At 32.6% G+C, this 27942-nt stretch overlaps 1 long non-coding RNA gene across 1 annotated transcript in view; it reads left to right on the top strand.

Annotated features, from left to right (window-relative positions):
* The window catches only part of LOC103099295 (uncharacterized), a 97038-nt gene extending 92253 nt beyond the window's left edge, over positions 1-4785 (top strand). Inside the window, exon 3 of the long non-coding RNA XR_471383.3 lies at positions 4633-4785. This is a non-coding gene — a long non-coding RNA (uncharacterized LOC103099295). The remainder of the gene's footprint in view (positions 1-4632) is intronic.
* The last annotated feature ends 23157 nt before the right edge of the window (positions 4786-27942 follow it).

The raw sequence follows: 27942 nt of genomic DNA on the forward strand, positions 1-27942 counted from the left end.
TAGACCAATCTCCTTAATGAATATAGACGCAAAAATCCTAAATAGGATACTAGCAAAAAGACTCCAGCAAGTCATCACAAGGGTCATCCACTATGACCAGGCAGGATTCATACCAGGAATGAAAGGATGGTTCAATATTAGGAAAATCATTTAAATAATTGATCATATCAACAAGTAAACCAACAAAAATCACATGATTATCTCAATAGATGCAGAAAATCCTTTCAAAGAACACAACATTCATTCCTATTAAAAATAGTAGAAAGTATAGGAATAGATGGGCCTTTTCTAAAATTGGTAAACATTATATATCTCAAATCATCAACAAGCATCATCTGCAATGGGGGTAAATTAGAAGCATTCCCAATAAGATCAGGAGTGAAACAAGGATGCCCATTATCACCTTTATTATTTAACATTGAACTAGAAATATTAGCACTAGCAATTAGAGAAGAAAAAGAAATTAGAAGGTATTAAAATAGGTAATGAGGAGACCAAGCTATCACTCTTTGCAGATGATATTATGCTCTACTTAAAGAATCATAGAGAATACACCAAAAAGCTTGTCTAAATAATCAACAATTTTATCAGAGTTGCAGGATACAAATAAACCCACATAATTCATCAGCATTTCTATATACTTCCAACTCATCCCAGCAGCAAAAGTTAGAAAGAGAAACTCCCTTAAAAATCATCCTAGACAATATAAAATACTTAGGTATCTATCTGCCAAGACAAACACAAGAACTACATGCACTCAACTGTAAAACTCTCTCCACACAATTAAAACTAGATCTAAATAATTGGAATAAAACATTAATTGCTTATGGATAGGACAAGCTAATATAATAAAAATGACAATCCTACCCAAACTAATTTACTTATGTAGTACTATACTCATCAAACAATCAAAAAACGTTTTTTTTTGCTATATTAGGAAAAAAAAACATAACAAAGTTTATTTGGAAAAACAAAAGATCAAGAATATCAAGGGAAATGATGAAAAAAAATGTGAAGGAAGGTGGCCTAGCAGTACCAGATCTTAAAATGTACTTTAAAGCAGTGGTCATCAAAACAATATGGTACAGGGTAAGAGACAGAAGGGAGAATCAGTAGAATAGACTTGGGGTAAGTGACCTCAGCAAGACAGTCTATGATATACCCAAAGATCCCAGCTTTTGGAGTAAACATCCATTATTTGACAAAAATTGCTGGGAGAATTGAAAAATAGTATGAGAGAGTTTACGTTTAGATCAACATGTCACACATTACACCAAGATAAACTCAGAATGGGTGAATGACTAAAATGTAAAGAAGGAAACAATAAGTAAATTAGGTGAACACAGAATAATATGCTTGTCAGATCTTTGGGAAAGGAAAGATTTTAAGACCAAGCGAGAGTTACAAAAAATTACAAAATGCAAAATAAATAATTTTGATTACATTAAATTAAAAAGGTTTTGTACAAACAAAACCAACAAAACCATAATTAGAAGGGAACCAAAATATTAACAAATTGAGAAACAATCTTTATAACAAAAACCTCTGACAAAGGTCTAATTACTCAAATTTATAAAGAGCTAAATCAATTTTACAAAATATCCAGCCATTCCCCAATCCATAAATGGGAACGGAACATGAATAGTCAATTTTCAGATAAAAAATCAAAGCTATCAATAAGCACATGAAAAAGTGTTCTAAATCTCTTATAATTAGAGAAATGCAATTCAAAACAACTCTGAGGTACCACCTCATGCCTAGCAGATTGGCTAACATGACAGCAAAGGAAAGTAATGAATGCTGGAGGGGATGTTGCAAAGTTTGAACATTAATGCATTGCTAGTAGTGTTGTGAATTGTTCCAACCATTCTGGAGGGCAATTTGGAACTATGCCCAGAGTCCAAAAGACTGTCTGGCCTTTTATCCAGCCATAGCACTGCTGGGTTTGTACCCCAAAGAGATAATAAGGAAAAAAAGACTTGTATAAGAATATTCATAGTCACATTGTTTGTGGTGGCAAAAAATTGGAAAATGAGGAGATGCCCTCCAATTGGGGAATGGCTAAACAAATTGCAGTATATGCTGGTGATGGAATATGATTATACTCAAAGGAATAATAAACTTGAGGAATTCCATGTGAACTGCAACAATCTCCAGGAACTGATGTAGAGTTAAAAGAGCAGAACCAAGAGAACAATGTACATAGAGACTGATACATTGTGGTACAATACAATGTAATGGACTTCTCTACTAGTAGCCATGCAATGATCCAGAACTATTTGGAGGGACATATGAGAAAGAATGCTATCCACATTCAGAGGAAGAACTGTGGGAAAAGAACCACAGAAGAAAAATAACTGTTTGATCACATGGGTCAATGGGGATATGACTGGGGAAGTAGACCCTAAAAGATCACCCTAGTGTAACTATTAATAATATGAAAATAACTCTTGATCAATGACACATGTTAAACCCAGTGGAACTGTGCATCATATATGGGAGGAGGCTGGGGGAAGGGGAGGGAAAGAACATGAATCTTGTAACCATGAAAAATATTCCAAAACATTTAATTAAAAAATTTCAAAAAAAAAAGATGTATTTCCTTTAGCAAATCAATTTCTTTAGGTCTCAGTTTCATCAATTTCACAATTATTAGATGTCTTTTAAACTGCTTTCCAACTATAAAATGATGGTCTTATGAATTTTCATTTCAAGTATGAATTGGATTGGATGTCCTGCTTCTTCATCAAATTCTATGTCTATGTATCCATATATATAAATAAAATGATAAGCACTTTTTCATTTTATTATTGATTTAAAGGTGACATGATTTAATTGGAGTCTTGCTCTTCTCTTCTTGGAATGCTCAATAAACCTAAGAAAAGTGTCTACAATGCTAATTTGGGCACATTATTTGTAAATATTTTTTCAGAGTTTCTCTGAGAAATGTTAAAAGATTCTTCAAAATATATAAACAATTATAAAGATACTCAGGCATTTCAATATGAAAGCAGATAAAGGGAATACAAAGGTAACTATGCTGGTGAATATTTTTTTAAGAATAAGAAATGAGACTCCCTATAGTCTAGTCAGAAAAGAAACTCTTCTGTTTTATTGTAAAAGAAAATAGTCAAGTTGTCTTGGATATAGGAAGCATTAAATGGCATTATTTCATGCAAATGAAATTATTTATTGTTTGGATAGATAACTGATTATATGGGAGTCATTTGAAAATCATTCAAATCTGATTGAATGGTCAAATTATTACAGCTTAGAAGAATAGATCCTAATTTGAGGTCTATGAATTTTTTTGATGTTTTGATATTTCCCCCCCCAACATAATTGGCATCTTTTGTACTACTGTATGTTATATCATAAAAAATATTGTTCTGGAAAGTGACCATAGACTTTGTCAAACTGCTGAAAAGGTCCATTATATAAAAAATGTTTCAGAAGTATTGGTAAAGAATAAAGGAAAAAGTAAACAACAGATTTGAAAAGATAAAAAAAGAAAAGAAGGCACCATGCATAATTATAGTGACTGAGACCTAGTTCGTTCAAATAATAAGCTGAATCTGACAAATGAATAATGTTCAAAATAAAATCATGTTATCAGAATTTTTAGAAGTTAAAGAAACATAAAATAACTATCATCATGGGCATGCCAAAAGACCTTAGAATCTCAGGAAACAATGATAATAATTTCCTTACCAAACAGAGACATATTACAGGTGAAATTTTGGAATAGATTATATACTACTTTGCAAAAAAAATTGCTAGAACACTGTATACAAATACATATACACATACTGTACACATTTTAAAGGGTATAAAGCAGAGGGGAACTAAAGGAAAGACAAAAAAGAAAGGAAAGAATGGAAAAAAGAGAAAATAAAGGAGAGGGAGGAAAAGGAAAAAAGAGAGAAGAGAAGAGGTAAGAAAAGAAAGGACAGAGAAGAGAAAAGAACAGAGTAAAAAAATCTAAGTATTTTACATCATTTGGTGAAAAATAAATATTTCTGTAGATGGATTCAATGGCCTTACCTTTCTGAGTTTTGATCAAGTAATGGAATCCTTAAGGAAAGATATTGGTAAATCAAATCACCACCTTAGTGACCATTTCCTTTTAGATCTAATTTAGAGACAACTGATAGCCTGGTCCAAGAGTCTGTGCTTTATGAAAATTTATCATATTTCTGCCCACCAGCAGGTGGGTAACATTTTTTATCATAGTTTTTTTTCTGATATTTTGAGAATAAAAACAGAAACACAAAGGGTATTTAATATTTTTCCTCATTCTTGCTATTTATTTAATCATAACTCACAATGGTAGCCTTAAAAAATCCTTTTTGGGTAACTAATAATCATTTTCATTTTTAAAAACTACTCACAGCTACCATGAGACACTCCCATGATCTACAGTCAGATATTTGTATATTTTATTATATAGTCATATCTATACAAACACACATGCATAATTCATATATGCATGTATTTATACACATATGTGTGTTGCCTTGTGAATACCATATTATATAAAATAAATTGGTGAATATATTTGACCGGAGTGTGTTTTTTGTGGTTTTTTGTTTGTTTGTTTTCATGCATAAACAAAACTGCATTTTTTTAAAGGACCATTGGAAGACCCTAACATATGAAAGAAATCCTTCATGGGCAATCTGGGAAAATATCAACAAAAATATCACAGGATGAAAAAAGTGAAAGGAATGTAATGTGCATTAATACAGGATTTATCAACCACATGTGATCCATAAAAATAATTGTGACTGTAAGTATTTTCTCTCCTTTGTCTAAATTTTTTCATTTGAATGTAAAATAATACTGGCATTTATTTATTTATATGTCTATAGGTAGAGATGAGATGTTTTTAAGATGTAACATTCCAAAAAAAGGACATTTTATGATATTCCCAGAATAAGAGCCAGCTATACAAAAATGCTAGATGACTGTTTGTTGAATGAATGAGTGAAAATTTGATCCTTAGTGTTTTCCAATTCACAATTCAAATAATCCACACAATGTAAAGTGAATTCGAGCTAAGACACTTAATAGTCAAACTTGGAATTTCCAACTACCACATGTTTTGAATATTTGATGGATTTTTTTTTTGAAACCACAGATAAAAGAGGAGGAGGAAGAGGAGGAGGAGGCTCCAGGTACAAATCTAGTTTGTTTCACAATGTTCTCAAATATAGCAACTAAACTGGTATAAGAAAAGAAGAATTAGGTTATGTAAACTTATTGTCTATATGCTTTTTTGCAATGCTACAAAATGATCTCCTTTATGCTTTCTTGTTTCACATTGTGGAACATTTTTCTAGATGAGTACTTGTGTAATAAGGAAAAATTGCTGGAACCAAGAACCTTTGGAAAATGCTCAGCTTGTACAAATATGCTTTAGTAAAACAAAGAATCAAGTAGTAAGTTCATAATGATATGCCATTTTTACATACTGAAAAGTTTTGCAAATTGTATTTACTGGAATCACTGCATTAGTTAAATTAATTCTTCTTTGGCTTCAATACAACAATAATCTTGAAGTCTCTCAGAGAAATGTATTGCATTTGAGGATAAAAAATATAATGAGCAGAAGGAGCCAATTTATCTCTGAATGTGGAATGTGATAATGAAAGAAAGGTACCTATTTATTCCTTAATACCTTTAAAGATCTTATTTGTCCTATGGTCTATTTATTCAAGGATTCCAGTGAGAGAACTCTTATAAATGAAACTCTGTTCCATTTTCCCAATGTGCCTATCAAGAATGAAAGTGAATCAGTATTGTGAAGATACACTGTGATTCCGTCATCCAAATCTCAGTGAGCCAATCATCTTAGATGCACTGATTAGGGTGCATTACCAAAGGCACTGTGCCACAATGGACACAGTGTTAGTCAGGAAGAAATGGTTTCAAATTGATCCTGACACCCATTAGATGTGTGAATATATGTACAAAATTAAAATTCTATGTGCTTTAAATAATTTTGTGGTTCAACCTACTGAGTTCTAGATGGAATTCAATTTGAGTTAGTCGAGTGTTCACTACTATAAAGTCAGAGACAACTTGAGAAGTAGTGAAAAGTAACAACAATTAGAATGTAATATAATACTAAAATTTAATAATGTTTATATATGGAGCTCTATAAAATATATTATGACAGGATATATCAAAGGAAAGAAATATAAAACTTCCCTGTTTTCAGTAGGTCCTTTCAAGAAAGCATTGCTTTGGCACTCAATTATAGTGTTAATGTTTAATTAAAAGGCACCAGAAACAATACTTTTGACAATGGAATTAGTCAAATAGTATACATAAGTCCTACATGAGTAGGAAAAAGGATCAACACCACAAATTAAAGCACAATTTGGGAATTTGCTGTGTATTTAAACTAAATACAACTGAAAAACAACTCCACAACAACATCAAAATAATTGTAATTGTGAGGACATCACTAACACAGCAGTAGCTTCTTGTAGTTCAGTTTTTCAGTTTCGGAAATATAGACAACTTGTGGTTTTATATAGTCCTATAACATAAGCACGCTGAAAGTTCACTGCTTTTTACTTTAGCTTCCTGAATCAAGAGATTTGCATGAGATTTCAAACTTTATTGGAGAAAGATTGCTACCTTATCTTTATTCAAAGGTTGTGTCCTGCTCTGCTATATTTTAGACTTACACATCATAATGTGCAAGAAGATGGCTGAGCATTATTTCATTAAAATGAAGCTATTATTAAAAGAACACACATACCAATCTTTATTTCCCACTATCTCTCTCTTCCTCCTTTATTTCTCTCTCTTTCATCTGTGAAGACAGTTCACTTAATTCTCTAAAACAAATCCATAGGTTTTATTGAATATTTTTCATTGTGGCATCTGGTATACTTTTGTTAATGTGAGTTGTATAACAACAATAGATTTTGCTCCATCCAACTTTTAATAGATCCTGTGACAAATACTTTCTAACAAATATTATACACTTTAGTCATCATTCATTTCTTTGTTTTTCAATCCATAACATTTTACCTTCTTCCACAGACAAATGCAGATTTTGATGCAAGAAGTAGATAGAGATGAGCCTGACTATCTTGTGTCCAAATTGAATTGGTAGTGATTTAGTTTATCAGATATGACCTTTTCTCTCTTCTGCTTTTACCTGAGGAATCCTTTTTTTTTCTCTTCCTTCCTAGAAAATCAATTATTCTGTAAGTCAATCTTTTCCCTCATATGATCACAGGAGTCTGGTAGAAAGGACCTCAGAGTGGGAGATTTTCTGACAATGGTCAGTCATCTTAGAAATGTGTCTCTCAGGTAATGCTTGCTTATGACAAACTTAAATGAAGTTTGATCTCAGATCAATTGATTGGTAGGCCTGATTTTATGCATATCCTAATGAGAGAATGGTAGTAAGTAACTATGCAAGGATTCTACTTGATGAATCCAGGAGAACTTCTATCTGCAAAAAAATAATATGAATATCATTAAGGGGGAGACAGACTACAATAAACTGAGAAAAAATGACAGTTCAGACATAGCATTCCCATTCATGAAATATTTTGATTATTAATAATTCACAATTTCATAGTTCCTTAAGATGGAAAAGTTACAATTTTCTGTTAATCATCATCTTTTGAAGCATCATAAAATTTCTTTTTTTTTATATGTGAGGAAATTGTGTATCAAAAAAGTCACATATCAAATAAGTGTTGATAAGAAATTGAAGTTGACCCAAAGTCTGATTTTCTTTTCATTGTACTAAAGATCTACAATTAAAATATTCCCATAATTTAATAACCTAATACTGAGCTCCAGGGCCAAATATAAAATTAATGAAGTCAATATACATGCTTAATTTAGTATCAAGAAACTCAGTGTCCCAGAAAAATTATAGTATAGTATATTAACAGAAATTTATGTTTATTACCACTTGAATGGAGACTGCATAAACCATTTTTGATCATTACATTACAGACTGAATGAGAGAAAAAAATATAGTGATCATTTCATGAAATAGAAGATTTTTTGAAATGTAGATGCATATATATATATATATATATATATATATATATATATATATATATATATATATAAAACAAAATCTTCTTCCTTCTTTTTCTCTTTCCCCTAACTCAAAGCAGGTGCTAGGTAGGACATGGAGAGCAGGTGGATGAAGTGTAGGCTGATATTCTGCCTCTAGGTTCACTCCATAGACTGTCTCTGGGAACACATCAGGGCACACTTGCTTGATAAAGATAGCAGGCTGGCCCTTGGTCTAGGTGCCACAATAATCTGGGGTTAGATGAAACCTAGCTCCATCTTGATTTAAAGAACCTTTCAAGGGCCTCTCTAGCTTTCCGCAGCAGTACATGCTGGGTCAGAGCTAAAAATGTATTTTCCAGAGAAGATTTCTGGAATATAAGGGTCAAGAATAAAAGAATATATCTAAAACCATCAGCAAACATCATGTGTAATGGGGATAAACTAGATGCATTCCCAATAAGATCAGGAGTGAAACAAGGATGCCCATTATCACCTGTATTATTTAATATTGTACTAGAAACACTAGCAGTAGCAACTAGAGAAGAAAAAGAAATTGAATGTATTAAAATTGGTGACTAGGAGACCAAGCTGTCCTTCTTTGCAGATGATATGATGGTCTACTTAAAGAATCCTAGAGAATCACCTGAAAAAGCTAGTGGAAATAATCGACAACTTTAGCAAAGTAGCAGGATACAAAAAAAACCCCGACATAAGTCATCAGCATTTCTATATATCTCCAACACATGTCAGCAGCAAGAATTAGAAAGAGAAATTTCTTTCAGAATCACCTTAGAGAATATAAAATACTTAGGAATCTATCTGCCGAGACAAACACAGGAACTATATGAACACAACTACAAAACACTCTCCACACAACTAAAACTAGACTTGAGCAATTGGAAAAACATTAACTGCTCCTGGGTAGCATGAGCTAATATAATAAAAATGACTATCCTACCCAAAATTATCTATCTATTTAGTGCCATGCCCATTGAACTTCCAAAAAAATTTTACTAAATTAAAAAAAAAAAACATAACAAAATTCATTTGGAAGAATAAAGGATCAAGGATATCCAGGGAAATATTGAAAAAAAAATACAAAGGAAGGTGACTTTGCAGACCCAGATCTCAAACTCTATTATAAAGCAGTGGTTATCAAAACAATTTCGTACTGGCTAAGAGACAGAAAGTAAGATCAGTGGAATAGACTTGGGGCAAATGAACTCAGCAAGACAGCTTATGACAAACCCAAAGATCCCAGCTTTTGGGACAAAAATCCACTATTTGACAAAAATTGCTGGGAAAACTGGAAGACAGTGTGGGAGACATTAGGTTTGGATCAACACCTCACATCCTACACCAAGATAAACTCAGAATGGGTGAATGACTTGAACATCAAGAAGGAAACTATAAGTAAATTAGGTAAACACAGAATAGTATACATGTCAGACCTTTGGGACGGGAAAGATTTTAAAACCAAGCAAGACATAGAAAGAATCACAAAATGTAAAATAAGTAATTTCAACTACATCAAATTAAAATTTTTGGTACAAAGAAAACCAGTGTAACTAAAATCAGAAGGGAAACAACAAATTGGGAAGCAATCTTCATAACAAAAACCTCTGACAAAAATCTAATTACTCAAATTTACAAAGAGCTAAATCAATTTTACCAAAAATCAAGCCATTCTCCAATTGATAAATGGGCAAGAGACATGAATAGGCAGTTTTCAGATAAAGAAATCAAAACTATTAATAAGCACATGAAAAAGTGTTCTAAATCTCTGATAATCAGAGAGATGCAAATCAAAACAACTCTGAGCTATGACCTCACACCTAGCAGATTGGCTAACATGACAGCAAAGGAAAGTAATGAATGCTGGAGGGGATGTTGCAAAGTTAGGACATTAATGCATTGCTGGTTGATTTGTGAATTGATCCAACCATTCTGGAGGGCCATTTGGAACTATACCCAAAAGGTCAATAAAAGCCTGTCTGCCCTTTGATCCAGCCATAGCACTGCTGAGTTTGTACCCCATAAAGATAATAAGGAAAAAGACTTGTTCAAGAATATTCATAGCTGCACTCTTTGTAGTAGCAAAAAATTGGAAAATGATGGGATGCCCTTCAATTGGGGAATGGCTAAACAAATTGTGGTATATTCTGGTGATGGAATACTATTGTGCTCAAAGGAATAATAAAGTGGAGGAATTCCATGGAGACTGGAACAACTTCCAGGAAGTAATACAGAGCGAAAAGAGTAGACCCAGAAGAACATTGTACACAGAGACTGATACACTGTGGTTCAATCGAACATAATGGACTTCTCCATTATTGTCAATGCAATGTCCCTGAACAATCTGCAAGAATCTAGGAGGAAAAACACTACCCACAAGCAAAGGACAAATGCTGGGAGTGGAAACACAGAGGAAGGACAACTGCTTTACTACAGGGGTTGAGGGGATATGATTGAGGAGAGGCTCTAAATGAACACCCTAATGCAGATACCAACAGCATGGAAATGGGTTCAGATCAAGGACACCCAGTGATACCCAGAGGAATCATGCGTCAGCTATGGGAGGGGTGGCAGGAGGTGGGGGAGGAAAAACAATTATCTTTGTTTCAAATGAATAATGTTTGAAAATCACCAAATAATATTTACAAAAAAAAAAAAGAATTAATGAAGCAAAATCAAAAGACTGACAAAAATAAAAAAAAGAATGAAAGAATATGAAAAAGATGCATACTTATATATTTTACCAATGAAGGATATAAAATGTTAATAACACATAAATCCATCAAGGTATGGATGTTTTTAGCCTTATTCAGAAAATAATGAGAAATCTAGTTTGTCTTAAAAAGCCATTACTCTGTTATTATAGCAATAGTATTAATATCACAAAGGGCTGTGAATCATTGAGGAATGATCTCTATGTAAAACAAGATTTAAAGATTTAAGTGAAATGAACTGTTCATATTATCATTTTTGTTTTAGTAATATCCTTCATTTTAATTGTTATTCAATTCTATTTTTCTACTTTGATCCCCTTTTTTTGACATTCTAGAACATATGAAGATATGCTTATGGCTTGTTTTTTTTTCATTTTTGATTTTATAAAATAACAATAAAGTGAATTATTATATCATATTCATAAATAGATTTTATTGGAAAAAGTCATAAGAGAAATTAGAAAAAATTTAGAGGGAAATTACTTTTACTTGAATGGAAAGTAAAGAATGGTCAGATTTGCAAAAATGTAGCACAATTATGAGGTTTCGTATGATTCAATACTAAATTGAAGATAGAAAAGGCAGATATTCCAAATGCAAGAACATTTTCACAAAATTTAAACCAAATGCCACTTACTATCACCAATTAAGAAAGAATAAAATATGTGGGAGAAATTGAAAGAATATTTCACCTACAAAGGAAATGAATTTTTTGTCCCTTTTTTTCTGATATTTATTTAAATGTTATGATTAACTGGAACTCTTTTTGAGTCATATGCTTCACTTCTTTTAGCAGATCTTATCCATATCTAATTCCTCTTTTGTTATTCTGGGTAGTTTATATTTTTGTAAGTACTCATCTTTTTCACTTATTCTCAGATTGTCATATATAATATGAACAAGTAATTATTTAAATTCTATTCTTCATTGGTTTTAATTTTTTTATTTTTGATACTGGAAAATTGGTTTTCTTTTCAAAATCAAGTTAATCAATAAAGTGCATTTTGTTTATTTTTTAATAAAACTAATTCTTCTTCTTATTCATTAAATATTCTCTTACTTCCAATGTTATTAAGCTTTCCCTTCAGTTTCAAGATACCCAAATTGGTATTTATTTGAGAATTTTAAATTCATTCTTTTTCTAGTTTTTTTTTAGATGTATACCTAACTCATTGATTTACTCTTTCTCTATTTATTGATGTAAGCAGTTATAGTTATGAGTTTCCCCCAAGTACCATTTTGATGGCTTCCAAAATTTTGCTGATATTTTCTTTATTGTTGATTGTTTCTGAGTTGTTCTTTGACCCATTCTTTCTTTAGAATAAGATTATTTAATTTTCACTTAATTTATCATCTTTTTTTGCCCTTTTTGAATGTAGTTTTTATTTCATTATTGTCTGAAAAGTATGCATTTAATATTTCTACTTTTCTACATTTGGATGTGAAATTTTTATGCCTTGTTATCTCATCAGATTTTGTGAAGGTTTTATATACTGCTGAAAAAAGGTATATTCCTTTCAATTCCCATTCAGTTTTCTGCAGATGTCTATCACTTGCATATTTTCTAAAGTATTATTTACCTCCTTTATTTATTTCTTATTTATTTTTGATTGGATTTATCTACTTCTGAGAGAGGAAGATTAAGGTCCCTTACTAGTAATATTTTACTCTTTATTTACTACTGTACCTCCTGTAACTTTTCCTTTGGTAATGTGGATGCTATACCATTTGGTGTGTATATTTTTAATTTATATTTAATGGGGTGTATGGGGTGCTCATGGAGGGGTAGTATCTCTGGTATGGAGGGCTTGTTGTGCCCTCCTAGGGCAGCTCTCCAGCCTCTGACCCCCACCTGACGCCCAGCTCTCACTTGTGGCTCCCAGTAGCTGCTAGCATGCGGCAGCGGCCACACCCCGGGCAACGGCTTCGACAGGCCAGCTAAATCTTGTGAGGGTAGCCATCGGGTCATTAACCCCTGGTGAACCAGGGCTTTGCTCACCCAGCATGTGAAGACTGCTTTGGCTGAACAGATGGAAGAAACCAATAAGAAGGTTCAAAGGCTGAGATGGCAACGCAGCAAAGCACTGTGGGCGTGTTGGAGCACAAAAGACAACATGGCTGTCCAATGCAGCTGAGGAAGTCTCCAGGTGTAACGACTTTTCTTGCCAATGGACCCAGGCTTCCAACGCTGAGAGAGTGGGACTGTCTCTGTGCATCGACTTTTCCACTTAAATTTCCTTCACGCACAAGTATCTTTGTGCACACTCATCTATACACCATAGATGAAAACGCACAAAGACAATCGTCATACTTAGTTACCAAGAGACTACTACTACTACTATTTTTAATATTGATACTATTTTATTGTCTTTGGTGTCTTTTATCATGATTTATTGTCCTTCTTTATCTCTTTTGATTGGATATTTTTTTTTATTTTTTCTTGGTTTGAAATCATAATTACTACTTGTTTTGTTCAGTTTTTTTTTTTTTATTTTAGCTGATGGATACTAGATTTTGTTCCAGCCCTTTAACTTGTACTCTATAAGTCTTTTCCTGTTTTAAATGTGTTTCTTACAGACAGCAAGGGATTCTGGTTTTTAATCCACTATGCTATCCTTTTCCATTTTATGGATGAGTTCATCCCATTCACATTCAAAGTCATAATTACTAAGTTTTTCCTGTTATTTTACTTATCTATTGAGTTTCTTCTCTACTCCTAGGGTAATTCCTATGGTTCACTGCTTCAGAAACTTGGCAAATACTTTTCTCTGGTACTTCAAGTAAGCCTTGTCTTGTCAGCCTCAAGTCTGACCTTATTTCTCAAAGTCTACCTTTCAAGGAGGTGCCCCTGATGGTTTGCCTTGTATAGGTTTGCAACTGTTTTGTCCACCTTTATTTAGCACCCCATGCTACACTGTTGTTTTATGGACTGATGTAATCCCTACTCTGCTGCTTCCTAGCCTCTGCCAAATTACCAGGACTGGGCTTTCCTGCCATAAGCAATCTGTTGTCATATGAGAAGCATGTTGTTTCCTGAAGTTCAGCTGGTCCTCCTCTCCATTCCCTTGTAGCTTCAGTGCTCCTTGTAGCTTCAATGCTCTGGTGCAGCTTGGGAGTGAGGAGTTTCCTACAGTTCCCATTCCCCTTCTCTGTTCCCTTGTAGCCTCTGGACTTTGCTGCCACATGGGAGTATGTAGGTTCTTGAAGTTCCTCCCACTCTGTCTTACCCTGTGCCCTCAAGGCTCTGCTGCCACCTGAGTGTTTGTAGTTTTCTGACTTTTTCTGTCTTACATACCTGGGCAGAGTAGCTTTTGTGGGACTTGTTTGCATTGTGTAACATCATTGCCTCTGAGATACTCACAGAGTATTGGACTATTGCTACTTCTATCTGTTCTCACAGATGCTGTGCTGTCTGTCCTGCTCTTTCCTCTTACCTCAATGAAATGTGCTCCTCCATTTTTCCTTGTTTTGAGATGATTTATTTTCTTTTTCTGTGTATATGGAGGGATTGGGCAGAGTGGAATGTCCTTTATTCCACCATCTTATCTCCCCAGAAGCATATTTTTTGGAGTAGCTTTAAAATACTCCTTGAGTTGCAATAGCAACAAAATAATATATACTGAACTTCATTGTGAGAAACAACTTCCATTCTCTAATTCTTGGCTGAAATCAAGGCCTAGCTAGCCAAACAATTACCCATAACTATTATACTTGGATCCAGGTGCCCAAATTAGATCATGGAAATTTGGAAACTTGTCTCTGGAATATTTAAAAAATAATTCCAGAAATCTTCTTACTCTTTTCATAGAAGAAACCAATTCACAGATTTTTCTAATCAACTTTTTATCTTCATATTGTGAGATTGTTGTACTTTACAGATATTGTCATATAATTTTAGATCAAACCTATACCACTGAATAATTGTCATTAATATGTGGAGAATATCAACTCCTATATTTTAATCAAATTTTCATTTTAAATAATAAAATATCACTTTAAAGATTCAGATCCAAAACGGATCTCCTATGCATATGTCAAAATTGTACAGGATACTCAAATGCTATAAAAATTAATATTGTTCAATGACTTTTAAGCCATTGAAAATCTATTCTCCCAAGGGAAAAATGAGGGAGAAAAAACCACATGTATGATTTTGCTCTGCAAGTTTACACAAGACTGATTTTTCTTTATAACAGTAAGAAATTTAGGCTCTTTCATTCTTTGAATTATAAGGTGGCTATAGTTTATCATTATCTCCTAATCTTAAAATTATGTGGCATGCTTAAAACAAGAATCCTAATATGAATATATTTAACTCTTAAAATGCACAAATCAGTGTAAACTCTTTAGTGCCTTTCCCTTAATTTTTGATAAAATGAAATTTACAAAATTTCATCATTCTATCAATCCGGATAGCAATGTCTGTAACACAGTAGATTAATTGTAACTATTGCCTGGTTCTCTAAGAGTTTAAATAACTTTGAAATTAGTAATTAGTTGAGCTAGGATTTAAACCTATTTTATTTTATTATATTTTTCTTTTTTTTTTCTGACTACTGATCTAGCCTACTTTCTACTATGACATGTTATCTTTATCATTTGAATGAATAATAAAAATGAATGAAAATATTTAAATCATCTTTAACTAAAAATTCAGCCAAACTCTAACATAAAATAATTTTGTGCCATATTTATTAGCATGCTATCCCATTTACATATTTCCTCTGTCTCATTTCCAACACTTCAAGAGAAAATATTAGAATTTTTTTCTGTGTAGCATTCCCCCCTAGCAGGATGTTTTTGTCAATAGCAACAATCCCAAAAATTTTAACATGTGGCAAAACTAGTGGTTACAACATCAAGGTAGAATTTTTAGCACTTTGCATGACAAATTTTGACAATCTTTTATCTCCTTGTATTATCTAGAGAGTACTTATTTACCATTCCTGCTGTTTCTGAAATTGCTAAAGTTATTGCTCATTGCAGAAAATAGGATGACCTTTTAAGGCTCAAAAACAACTTCCTTTAAATCTTCACCTCAATATTCTGCAACTACTGTTTTCACTTATGCACCAATTATATAGAAGCTGAATAATGAATGAAAGATGTGCTGTCTATAAAGATCTTGGGTTTGAATCCCAGATTTTATTTCCTTTGTGACCTTTGGCAAGTCACTTAATGTCTCAGGTATTCAATTTCCTCAATTTTACAACAAAAGCATTGTGATAGATCACTTCTAGTGCCTTTCCAGCTCTAAATCTGAATGTGAAAACATCTCTTAATAGGAGAGAGAACATCCTACAGGTAGAAAGCTAGACTAAAATGTCTTTGCCAATTATTGGTTGCTTTAGCAACAGACTGGGAAAAGCTTTACTATCTGTTAGTGGTAATCTCTGGGAGAAGGCACAGGATGCGATTTGACCTAAAGAGTGAGTTTAATTTAAAAAAAATTAAAAAGATAAATTTTTATGCAAAAAAATTGCCAATCTACATCTTCAATTGATTTATAACTAATGATATCTAGGCCTGTGCTTTCCAGAAATTTCATAAACAATAGGGCTGAATTTTCATAATAGTTGACTCAGAAAAGTATTTTTCTGCCAGCTTTTTGAACCCTATTGAAAAGTCCATTGTGAAAATGATTTTCATATAGACATATAATCATATGTAACATTTATATACATATATGCAGATTTAGAATCATTTAGGCAAAGGAAAGTGTAAGTGTTCTTTTATATTCTTGTCAACTTAAAGATGTTTTTTATTTTTTGGCTTGAATCAAAATATTCTTTCAATATTTGAGGACCTATAATTCCTTAATGTGGGTAATCAAATCCAGATCAGAATTGTTCAATGACCTAACAGAAGGTCATGGAGAATTGCACAAGCCAACCTTCCCCAAACAAAATAAAACAAACAAACAAAACTCATTTGCTTTCATATACATGATTAAGAGCCTGCAGGATGATCCTGTTCTACAGACAAGAGACACATAAACAGTTTGGAGAGAAAACAAACAGTAGTTTCTGATACAAGTTTGTGCTATTCAATCAATCAGTCAAGATTTCTTTATTAAGAACTTACTAAATGACAAGCACTATGTTAATTTCTGGGAATATAAGAGAAAAACAAAAAGACTCCTATTCTTAAGAAGTTGCATTCTAATAGTCAAAATACCACATATAAATATATAGATGTTTAATACATGTACATCATCCATACATATCTACTATGTGTGTAAACACGGTTCATGTTATCAAACCCTTATTGCACATTCATGCATGCATGTGTTTTACATGTGTGTATATATGTGCATATAACCAATGCATATACACAGTAAATATATATCTATGCTGTGCCGTGTGTGTTTATTTATATCTATATGTGTTTATACACACATGAATCTAACATGCACATGCATAGGCATAAAAGAATATAAACTCCGATGATTACTATACTCATAATAATATGTACATACATATATATCTACACACATGCATAAGCAAATTTCTCATTCCAAATGAATTAGCATTTATTAAACCCTTATTATGTGCCAAATAGTTATATTCTAGTGGGGGTAAAGAACATAAAAATGAGCTAAAAGAGATTGTAGGAGATGAAAATACATGAGAGCAAGTTTATGACTGAAAGCTTTGAGATGAATGAAGTGGGTATAGAATTATTTGTCAGTATCAGTTCAGAATCAGCCTATAGAGGACTCCCAGAAAATTGTTCTTTATTTTCCATTCTCCATCTTTGAATCAAATGAATTCTGGAACTTAAAGATTTTTCCCATCATCATAATATCATAATCTTTATAGCACCACATATATTTTATGTAAATGAAAAATCATACCTGTTTAAGTTGAATTCTTTGAAAATTGGGGCTGAATCATTATGCTATCTTCAATGTCCAGAATGATGTATTAAAATTCTAGAAGGCGAGGGGTTTTTTCCACTTTTGTCTTTGAATCTCCTGCATCTAAAATAATGCATTAAAGAGAAAATGCTTATTAAATACTTTTTGATTGATTCACATATTTGTTGAATTAACCTGGATTGTTATATTTCTATAGTTACAAATTACAACCCACCAGATGGGGAGGATCAATAAAAAGTAACAGGTCTGAAGGGACTAGCATTCAAAGGAGGGGACAGAATTATCTGGCATTCAGATTCAAAAGCACTCAGTTGAGTGCTGGAATATCTTGAAGGAGATGAATGAAATAGACATAATATATTATATATCATATTAATTACATGCATGTACATACTATATAAGACATAATGGCATATTTCTCTCTCAGATCTCCAGAGGTAAGGGACAATATATGTGGAATGTTGTAAGTATTTCGACAAGTCAGCTATAAGATGATTAGTTTGACCTAAGTACATATATTAAAAAAAAAAGCAGGGGGTAGGGGCTCTCTGACTTAGTGTTGAGAGGAAAGATGCATTCTGAAATAAATCTGTTTTTTTTAATTATCAAGTAAAATAAGATAAACGCAACAAAATTGTTATATTTTAAGAATGTAGAATGATAACACAATGCCATACAAATAGGGCACTTGGAAAACTTTATGGGTTCTAAAATGGTTAAGGGAATTCACACTTCCCAGGAATAGCATCCAAAAAGCATCTATGAGTCCCTTAGTGTGTTTCTAGAGCTTCAGAGGTTCTAAAACTTCTTGGCTGCTAGAATGCTTATAGCATTTGCTCAGCATTACAGTGGAGGATCTGATAGCCTGGCTTTTTATTTTTACACTGGTGTTCTGGTCAAACACATTAGATGATGATATGTTCCACTGGCAATAATTACATTCCATCCTACTTGTGATCCAAGTATGAGAATCATGTGATAGGGATACAACACATAAGACTATTCAGAAATTGTCTTCCCTCAGGAATTTTCCAAAATTGGTCAATACATGCCTGTAGAAAACATCCAAGTCATTTACATATAAGGTTATATTACACATCTGAGTACATTTTTCACTAAATCTTTCAAGAATCTGTGATGTTTTTACATATGAAATTTTTCTTGTGGCTTTGTTAAAAATGATTCCCCTTCTTCATTAAAACAAAATAAGATTGTGTAAAAAATATTCATTCTTCATTGGCACTAGATTGTAATGAACTTGAACAGCTTTTCATTTTATATTCCATACAACTTTTCTCAGCATACCCAGCAACATGTCTTCATTATTACTCAAGCCACTTCATCATCCTTGATGGTATTTTTAATAGGAAATATTTTTGTTCCTTGGACTTAAAAATTTATATAAACCATTAAAATGTTCATCAGAAAAATAATTCAATCTCCCCCCACCTACCCCAGAAAGCAATTAGCTTAATTCTACATCAATCCTATTAAGTTTAAGGAAGTTGACTTTTTTATATGCAAGGAAAAATCACTTGTTTCATTTTCTTCTGTAGGAATTAGGATTAATTATCACAGAATACAAAGCAGACTGAAATAATTGTATAAAGATACAGAAAAGTATAAGAAAATACTGGTCAATAGTGTTGAAAATGTTTATATCAGTATGAAACTAGGAAATCTCTATAATCTATGAAAATATATATCTTGTTATTACATTATGATTTACTGATATTTGATATTTCTCATATGCCCTAGATGATGCAAAAAATTAATTTATATTGCACATTCATATTAAAGAAGAGTAGAAGAGGTCTATTGGGAGTTGGGCAACTATAAAGAGAATCTTAAAGGCCTGAATCAGACTTCAAAAAAAATTTGTAAATTTAATTCAATTCAATAAGCATTTTAAGCAATTATTATATCTAAAGTTTTGAGTAAGATGTTAAGGATAAACAGGTAAATACCTTTGAACATAAATTTCATTAAAGAAAGTATTTTTTCATAAACAGTTTAAAAAAAAGTAAACATTCATCTTCTGTTTCCACTTCTGGAATTTGTCATCTTACCTCCAGACCATCCAAGTAGCTTTCTACCAGGTTTCACACATTTAGTTTCATCATCTTTCAATACTTAACTAAATAGCACTGCAAGATTATCATAGATCAAATTATTACATGAACACAATAGACAGAAAGTAAGAGATTCAATGTCCTGTTGCATTTGCAATTTTTAACCATTAACAATGATTATATATAAAGAAACTCTACTTTATTTTATCCAATAACATATTTCAAATATATGTGTGTGTGCATGCATGTAAAATTTATACAAGATTAGCATTATAAAGATTACCTCATTCATTAATCATCTGATCAATAATAACAAGTGAGGTATAAATATGGTCACAGCTAGTTGAAGAAAGTTTTCACTGATCCTAGCTTACTTTCTGAGTCAAAGTTGATGGGTGATTCTATTTAGACGGCAAAGTCTAACATGTTCCTATTTTCAGATTATAATGTGTAAATCATGTTATGCCACAGAACATTGCAGAAGATACTTTAATAAGCACCACAATTTTCCAATGGAGTTTGACCTGTTTTTCACTGTTTTAGGGAAAATGTGATTAAAAATAGTACCATTTCAATAAATTAGTAAGGATTTATTAAGTACTTATTATGTGTCAATCATATCTTGGGTTCTGAGGATACCAAAACAAAAGGGAAATAATCCCTGTTCTCCACTTCAATCTTACATTCTAAAGGAAAAATAACAGGCACATAAAAGACAACATATGTATTTATATGTAGTATATTCAAGTAGTATACACACACATATATACTATAAAGTATGATACTAACTATTCATTAAACTATTCTAGAGTGTCTACTATGTTCCAGGCACTGTTCTAAAAACTGGAAATACAAAAAATGGCAAATGATGTTTTTTTCCCCTCAAGATTCTTACAATCTATCTAAAGGAGGAGAAAACATGAAAACTATTATTTTAAGATAAATAGGGAAAAACAGGGAAGGAACTAGAATTAACAGTCCTTGGAAAAAATTTTCCTAAAAAAGGTGAGATTTTAGTTAGGAATTTTAAGGAGACCAAAAAAGTCAATTGATTGAGTTGAAGAGGAAAAGTTTTATAGGCATAGAAGATAGTCAGAGAATCCAGGATTCCAGTGTAAATAAATAGAAGAATATATGTCAGGGAGCAATGACTAAGAATGGAAAGGCAACAGAGAAATAGGCCACGAAGCACTTTCAGCATCAAAGAGTGGTGATTGTATTTGATCCAGAAGGTTATATGAAACCAATGGAGTTTGTTGAATAGTGATACTGAGATGGTGGGATTGGTGCTTTTGGAAAATTACTTTGGTGATTGAAAGATGGATTGTAGTGGAAAGAAATTTGAAAGAAGCATACACATTAGCAGACTGCTGCAATAGTATGAATTTGAGGAGATGAAACCTACACTTAAGTAATAGCAGTATCAGAAGAGTGAGGGAGGCATATACAAGAGCTGTGGCAGCAATAACATCAATTGGCCTTGGCAAAGAATTAGAAGTTGGGGTGAGAAGTAGTGAGGAAGAGAGAATGACTCCTCTGATTTTAGACTGAGTGATTAGTTTGATGATGTATCCTTCTCTAGGATTAGGGAAAATAGAAATAGATGGATTTGGGCAAAAGAAAAATAAAATAAAAAGGACAGACTTACTTTAAAATGTCCATAGGATGACTTGCCCAAAAGATGATAAAAAAAACTCTTCAAACCTGTGACTCAGCATTAAAATTATTAGGTCTTTATCTCAAAGAGATCAAAGATAAGGGAAAAGTACCTACTTGAACAAAACTATTAATGAGCTCTTTATGTGGTGGCAAAGAACTGGAAACAGAAAGGATATCCATCAATAGGGGAATGTCTGATAAGCTGTGATATTTAGTTGTAGTTTAATTCTATTTTGCTATAAGAAATGATGAACAAGATAATCAATGAAAAAAACTGAGAAGATTTATATGAAGTGATGCAAAGTGAAATGAGCAGAACCAGGAGAATGTTGAACACACTAAAAGCAATAAATTAAAATGATCAACTGTGAATAATTTTATTATCTAAAATTCAAGAATCCAAATCCACTCCAAGGGACTCAAGAAAAAAGGATATCCATCCACTGCTAATGAAGAGACTGAGAAAATGTTAATGCAGACTGAAGTATGTCATTCCTGATCATGCTCATCATGGATTTTTCTTAGTGAATGCTGAATAAGTCTTCTTTCATAGCAGGACAAACATAGAAATGTGTTGTATTATAATCTGTGTACAACCTATATCAAATTACCTGCTGTCCAGGGAGAAAAGAGAGTTGTAAGGTAGTGTTAGAATATGTATTACAAAATGTCAAAAATTTATTAAAAATGTATCTACATAATTCAGATTTTTTAAAAAGGGTGTCTAATGGGTGTTTAGTTTGAAATTTCTGAGAGTCATTTGAAAGTGTAGGATTGGAAATCATCAAGAGGTTCAGACAGAATAGGTAGATTTAAGAATTTTCAGAATAGAGATAGTAATTCAATCCATGGGCACTTAAGATAATATTAAGCAAAATAGCCTAGAGGGAAAAGAGAAAATGAATCAGGACAGAACACTGAAGGGCACCTATTGTTACACAAGGTTATCTGGATTCAGATCTAGCAAAGGAGACTGAAAGTGTTTAGATAGCTAGGAGGAAAACCAGGAGAGAACAATGTCCCAAAAGGTGATTAGAAGTCTCAAAGGCTTTAAGAAATGTCAAGGAGAAAGAGGATTAAGAATATGCTGTTGAATTTGGCAACTAGAAGGTCATAAATAACATTGGATACAACAGTTTCATGAGACTAAGCAATTGGGTTTTTTAAGGAGTTTAGAAGGAAATGAGAGAAGAGAAAAGTGGTGGTATTTATACAGCCTTTTCCATTTAAAAAATTAAACTTAAAAAAAAGAAAATGATAATAGATAGTGAGGAGGTACGGATCAAATGAAGATTTTTTCAGGATAAGGGAAAAGCAGAACATTTATTGAAAGTAGTAAATTAGCTAGAAGAATAGGAGAGATTAAAAATAAATAAAAGATTGGGGATGACAGAGGGGATTCTGATGGAAGAGACAGGATAAAAAGTTAAATCTTGGGCAGACAGAAGACTTAGAATAACAAGGATTAAAACCTCTTCATAACTCAATACAGAGGTGAAGGAATGAAGAGTGGCAGAAAGCATTTGAGTGATCAGACATGAGTAATAGGGGAGAAGAGGAAGCTTGTGGGAAATGGCTTCATTTTCTTCTGTAAACTATGAGTGAAGGATCTCAGCTGAGAAGAGAAGAGAAAGGAGTTTGGAAGTCTGAGGAGAAAAGGAGCTGTCTAGAAGAATTAATGTATAGATGTAGATATAGATGAAGATAGATAGTGATGTATATAGATATAGTTGTAGGTATGTGATGTTTGTCTTTACTTTTTGAAGAAGGCCAGTGATATTGTGGATAATACCTTGACTTGAGTATGAATTGAAGTGAACCAAAATTACACAAAATTCTTACACTCACTTTCTCTTCCAAAGTCATTGAAGTTCAGTGGCAAGACAAAAATCAGAATGATTAGAGATGTACCAGAATGCAGTGGATAACCTAGGTTTGTTCAATATCTGACCAAGGCACCTTCATGGCCATTGGAATATGTATGTGTGTGTGTGTGTGTGTGTGTGTCTGTGTGTGTCTGTGTATTCCATAAACATACTTGGTAAACAATGTAGTATTATCCATATAACTCCCAAATAATTGGCCAAATTACTTAACCTATTTAAATTATTGAATAAGTACATATAAAGTATTATAAAAACAGAAAATTTCCATAAAACATTCATTGGATAGCTTCCATTTTAATACTATTTATATTTTTCAGTTCAGTACATATGCAGCAGTTTTTATTTCTTATATTTAATGAGCCCATAATTTAATTTCCATGGTAATTAAATATATAATAGCAAATTATCTCTGGGATTTGCTGTGGCCAAAAAAAAAAACATGAAATTGTTGATATGTTGGTGATAAATCAGCCCAATTTTGATTAAAAGTTCCTTGGAACAATAATGGAGAGTTGATCCTTGAACTAGCTTGAAGATTCTTCAGTTTGAATTGAAGCAGGTTCTTTGAAACTTCTGGCACAGTCTTTAAGGACCCAGAATCACCATCACAACATAATGAAATATCAGAATTGAACTTTGATGGAATGATCCTTATTAGCATATGTACCTTAGTTTTCTTCAGTTTGGGGTTTTTTTTCATTAAGGGAAAATGAAAAACAATAGACTATTTTTAGTTGAAGAGGTACAGTCAATGCACTGTGTGGATTTTGTAATACTTATAACCTGAGGTATGTAAAAGCATATTCACTCTTAAAATTATACTGATCTTGTTCTCATTTTTTTCCAAGCTACATGAAACAAAAAGGTTTTATGACCTCAAAAGAGGCCTATATTATTCCTGTTGTCCTTCCTACTACTGGAATTCTGCCAAGGATCCTTTTTTTTCCCTGAGCCTACCTATCAATATTATTCTGTATCCTAAAATGTTTATTTAAGTAAAAATCAATTAACTTATCTACCAGTAAGTACAAGCATAATGTTAAAAGAAACATAATATAATAGTTTGTACTAGAACTACTTCTATATGTACACTATCAAAAAAGATGAAAAAAATGAAAATAATAATAAAAACTTAAGTAGCATTACCATTTGCAAAGAAAAGTCTTTAATATATATCAATTCATTTGGTCTTTATAATCATATGTGATAAATTATCTATTATATTCATTTTACATATAAGGAAATTAAGACTCATAGACGTGAAGTGATATGCCTAAGCCTAAACAACTAGTTGATTGGTTGTACTTCATACTTGAAGATGACATTACTCTATTGGGACAATATATAGTGTTTTCTCTGTGGCTGATCAAATCAATAGGAACTTGAAAGGATCTACCACCAGTCAGGCACAAATTGTCACTCTGAACAAATGGTTTAGAGATGTCTCTAAATTTGTGTATCTCGTATTTCTTATCAGCTACTGCAATTTTGCTTTGCATATAAAGCAGAGCTCCTTTGACAGGGGCATTCCATATTGGGGAATCCTATGCCATTTTCTCCTATGTCTCACAACCCATACTAAATCTCTTCAGAAAGATCTATAGAGTGTACTCAGATGACTTCTCCTGACCCCTGTCTCAATGTTTTCCTTGGATGAATTCTCTATAAAATAGTATTTAAGGTAAATGTGTGTTTTGACATTCAGACAATGTAGTCAGCCCATTGAATTTTCACTCTGTGTAGTAGAATTTTGAAGTTTGACAGTTTATCTCAAAAAAGGGCCTCAGTATCTAGTATCTATCATTCTGGGTGATCTTCAGAGTCTTTCTAAGATAGTTCAGATGGGACATAATAATTTTCCTGGTATATTGTCCAAGTTTCACACACACACAATGCAAATTAGTATTTAATTTCTACAACTAATCAGTTTAATTAATAATATATAAACTAAGAATAAATTTAAAACAATGGATATTCTGCAAACTAACATATTCAAAGTAAACACAAAAGAAGTCATCAATATCAAAGTTGAAATCAGTGGAACAGAAGGAAAAATAAAAACAAAGGAGGGTTGCAGATGAGAGAAAGGAAGAAATAGAAGGAAGGATAAATGGGGAGTGAAGAAGAAAGGTGAGAAGGAAAAGAATGAGAGAAAGGAGAGAGATAAGGAGAAAGGAAAGAAGAAAAGAAGGGAGTGAGAAAGGAAAGAATGAATGGAGAGAAAGAAAAAGAACAGAAGAAAGAAGGAACAAGGGAGGCAAAGAGAAAGGGAGGAAAAGAAGGAATGAAGGATAGGAAGGATCAAAGGAAGAAAAGAAAGATCATAGATGAATTAAGATAAAATCTTGAGAATGTCTAAGCTCTCTCTCAACTTTAAGATTTTGTGAAAAAAAAAAACATAAAATAAAGAACTTCAAAAACTCTGCAAAGTCGGGCTAACTATATTACTGTACAACACAAGGTGATTTGTCACTGTCTACCCTTGAGTGATTTGCTGCTCTATACACTTTGCCTTTACATAAAAGGGGTTGCACCCAGTAATCTCTGTGACCCAGATGGACTCCCCATTAAGACTCTATATATTCTTTGAGGACTAGAACCATGTGACATATTTCTTTAGCATTACTTTTCACATATACAAAATATCTATCACAATAGTGGATTCCATGACTTCTTGAACTGAATCTAATCCTTTTGATATGGAGAAGATTGTTCCCAAGGGCCTTTTCAAAAGTAGTGATATGGGAATTTCTAGGAGGTCATAATGGAAAAAATTTCTTAAGAACTAAGCCAAGTTACAAGAGTGGGAGGTAGGCATCAAAGCTACAGGATCAAAGACAATTCCCAACTTATCAAAATAAGGTTGGTTATTAAAGCACAGCTGTATATACAAAAGAAAGCATGGCTATCTTTGGGAATGTTGTATGAGCATAGAACTGTAGTTGTGATTTGATTATATACCTACAAGTTGAATATGCTTATATAGCAGTGGTTCCAAATGAAGAAATTACTTTTATAAAAGATAGAAATTAGAGACAAAGAATATGTCAAAACCATGTTAACATAGGTTTAAAAGGAGCATATGACAGGGGTCCAAAAGGAATTCAAAGCATGAATGTGCCAGAAGCATCAAAAAACCCATAAAACTGTCATCTGACAAAATATTTTAACTATTTATCTAAGAGGATCTTGTACCCCATCACTATGGCTTTAACACAGATATAAGGCTAAACATACAATATAGTTGTATAGTTGGGGTATTGTTATGTTCACATGCAGCCTCATGTAGTCCATTTGTATGTAATTTGTTTTACAGTTCAAATAAATGCCATAAGGTCAAATATTGCTGAGGATGTTGTTGAAATTAATAATAGTAGCTATAAACAGCTATGAACTATTGTTGATATGATTCTACCTGAGAATCATGGAGGTAACATTACTATATACCCTTGGTAAAAGTATAGTCATGGGTTCTAGGATAACAGCAAGGCATGCAACTTGAATCCATGGCCAGAAATGTGCATCAAAAAATAACCTTAGAAATGTTGGATACCAAGATATGAGCATTCTCCTGCTTATTGTTTTTAATTTCCTTTCCTTCTATTTTATTTGCTTCATGACTATTCATAATTCTAAATAAAAATGATTAGCCTTTTTTACATTAGCTGGGCTTTAATAAGCAAGCATTATGACACAAAGTAAAATTTCTAGTTGTCTCCTAAAGAGATTCTATAACAGGTACAAGTAATTTTACAGCCTTAGTGCATTAATTTCCCAAATAAATTCTGGCTAGCAATTTCTCAAAGTTTACATCCATGTTTTTTTTCTCTTTCTTTTAACACAAGCAGAGGAGTCGGTAAACATATAAGACAATCTAAAAGTCAGTGGGGTTGTAGAGTGAAATACTATTGTATACTCAGAGAATAGGTTCCAAAATTCTCCCCAGAACTTTGCAGATGAGTTCCCTTTAAAATTTGAGAGTCATTATTTCCTTCAGACAAGAATCAGAAACTGAGGTGGCATTTTCCTCCTACTTATTCCATTACTTCTTCCACATTGAAAATGTTTATTCTCCATTAATGGACCCAATACATTCACTTCAGAAGGCATTATTCTAGGTATACATATTCTAGGTATACATTGTTATGGTAGAGAACTACTCCATAATGCATATCCAAGCTGAAGAACTTAACTATCCCATGGTGAGGAATTCTCCTATTTCCTCTGTATACCACAAATCTTCTACCAGAGCAGGTTCAGAGATAAAGACATAGAAAGCCAGAGTGACATTGTCAGATTAATCTGGGCGTACTCTTTAGAAATGTTTCTATAAACATAGTTATTTTCATTCATAATTTGGAATACACCTACTAGTCCTTACAATAACTAGAACATGTTATAGTTTGTTAGAACCTGCTCTGGAATGTCATCTGGGAGGGACAGAAGTTCTTTCCATAGATCAGAAAAATTCTTGTCACCTCCTGGTGATCCAGTAGGGACCAAAGGAAATTCAAATTGGATTAAATAAGAAGATAAAAATAGTTTTATTATTTGTTTACTTGTGCATGCTTACTTGCTCACTGGAAGAAGGATGATTCAGTAGGATGAATAGGAGACCATATTTAGAATCTATTTTGGAAGAATTTTCATTTCTT

This window comes from Monodelphis domestica, chromosome 8 (genome assembly GCF_027887165.1).
Source record: "Monodelphis domestica isolate mMonDom1 chromosome 8, mMonDom1.pri, whole genome shotgun sequence".
Taxonomy (NCBI): Eukaryota; Metazoa; Chordata; class Mammalia; order Didelphimorphia; family Didelphidae; genus Monodelphis; species Monodelphis domestica.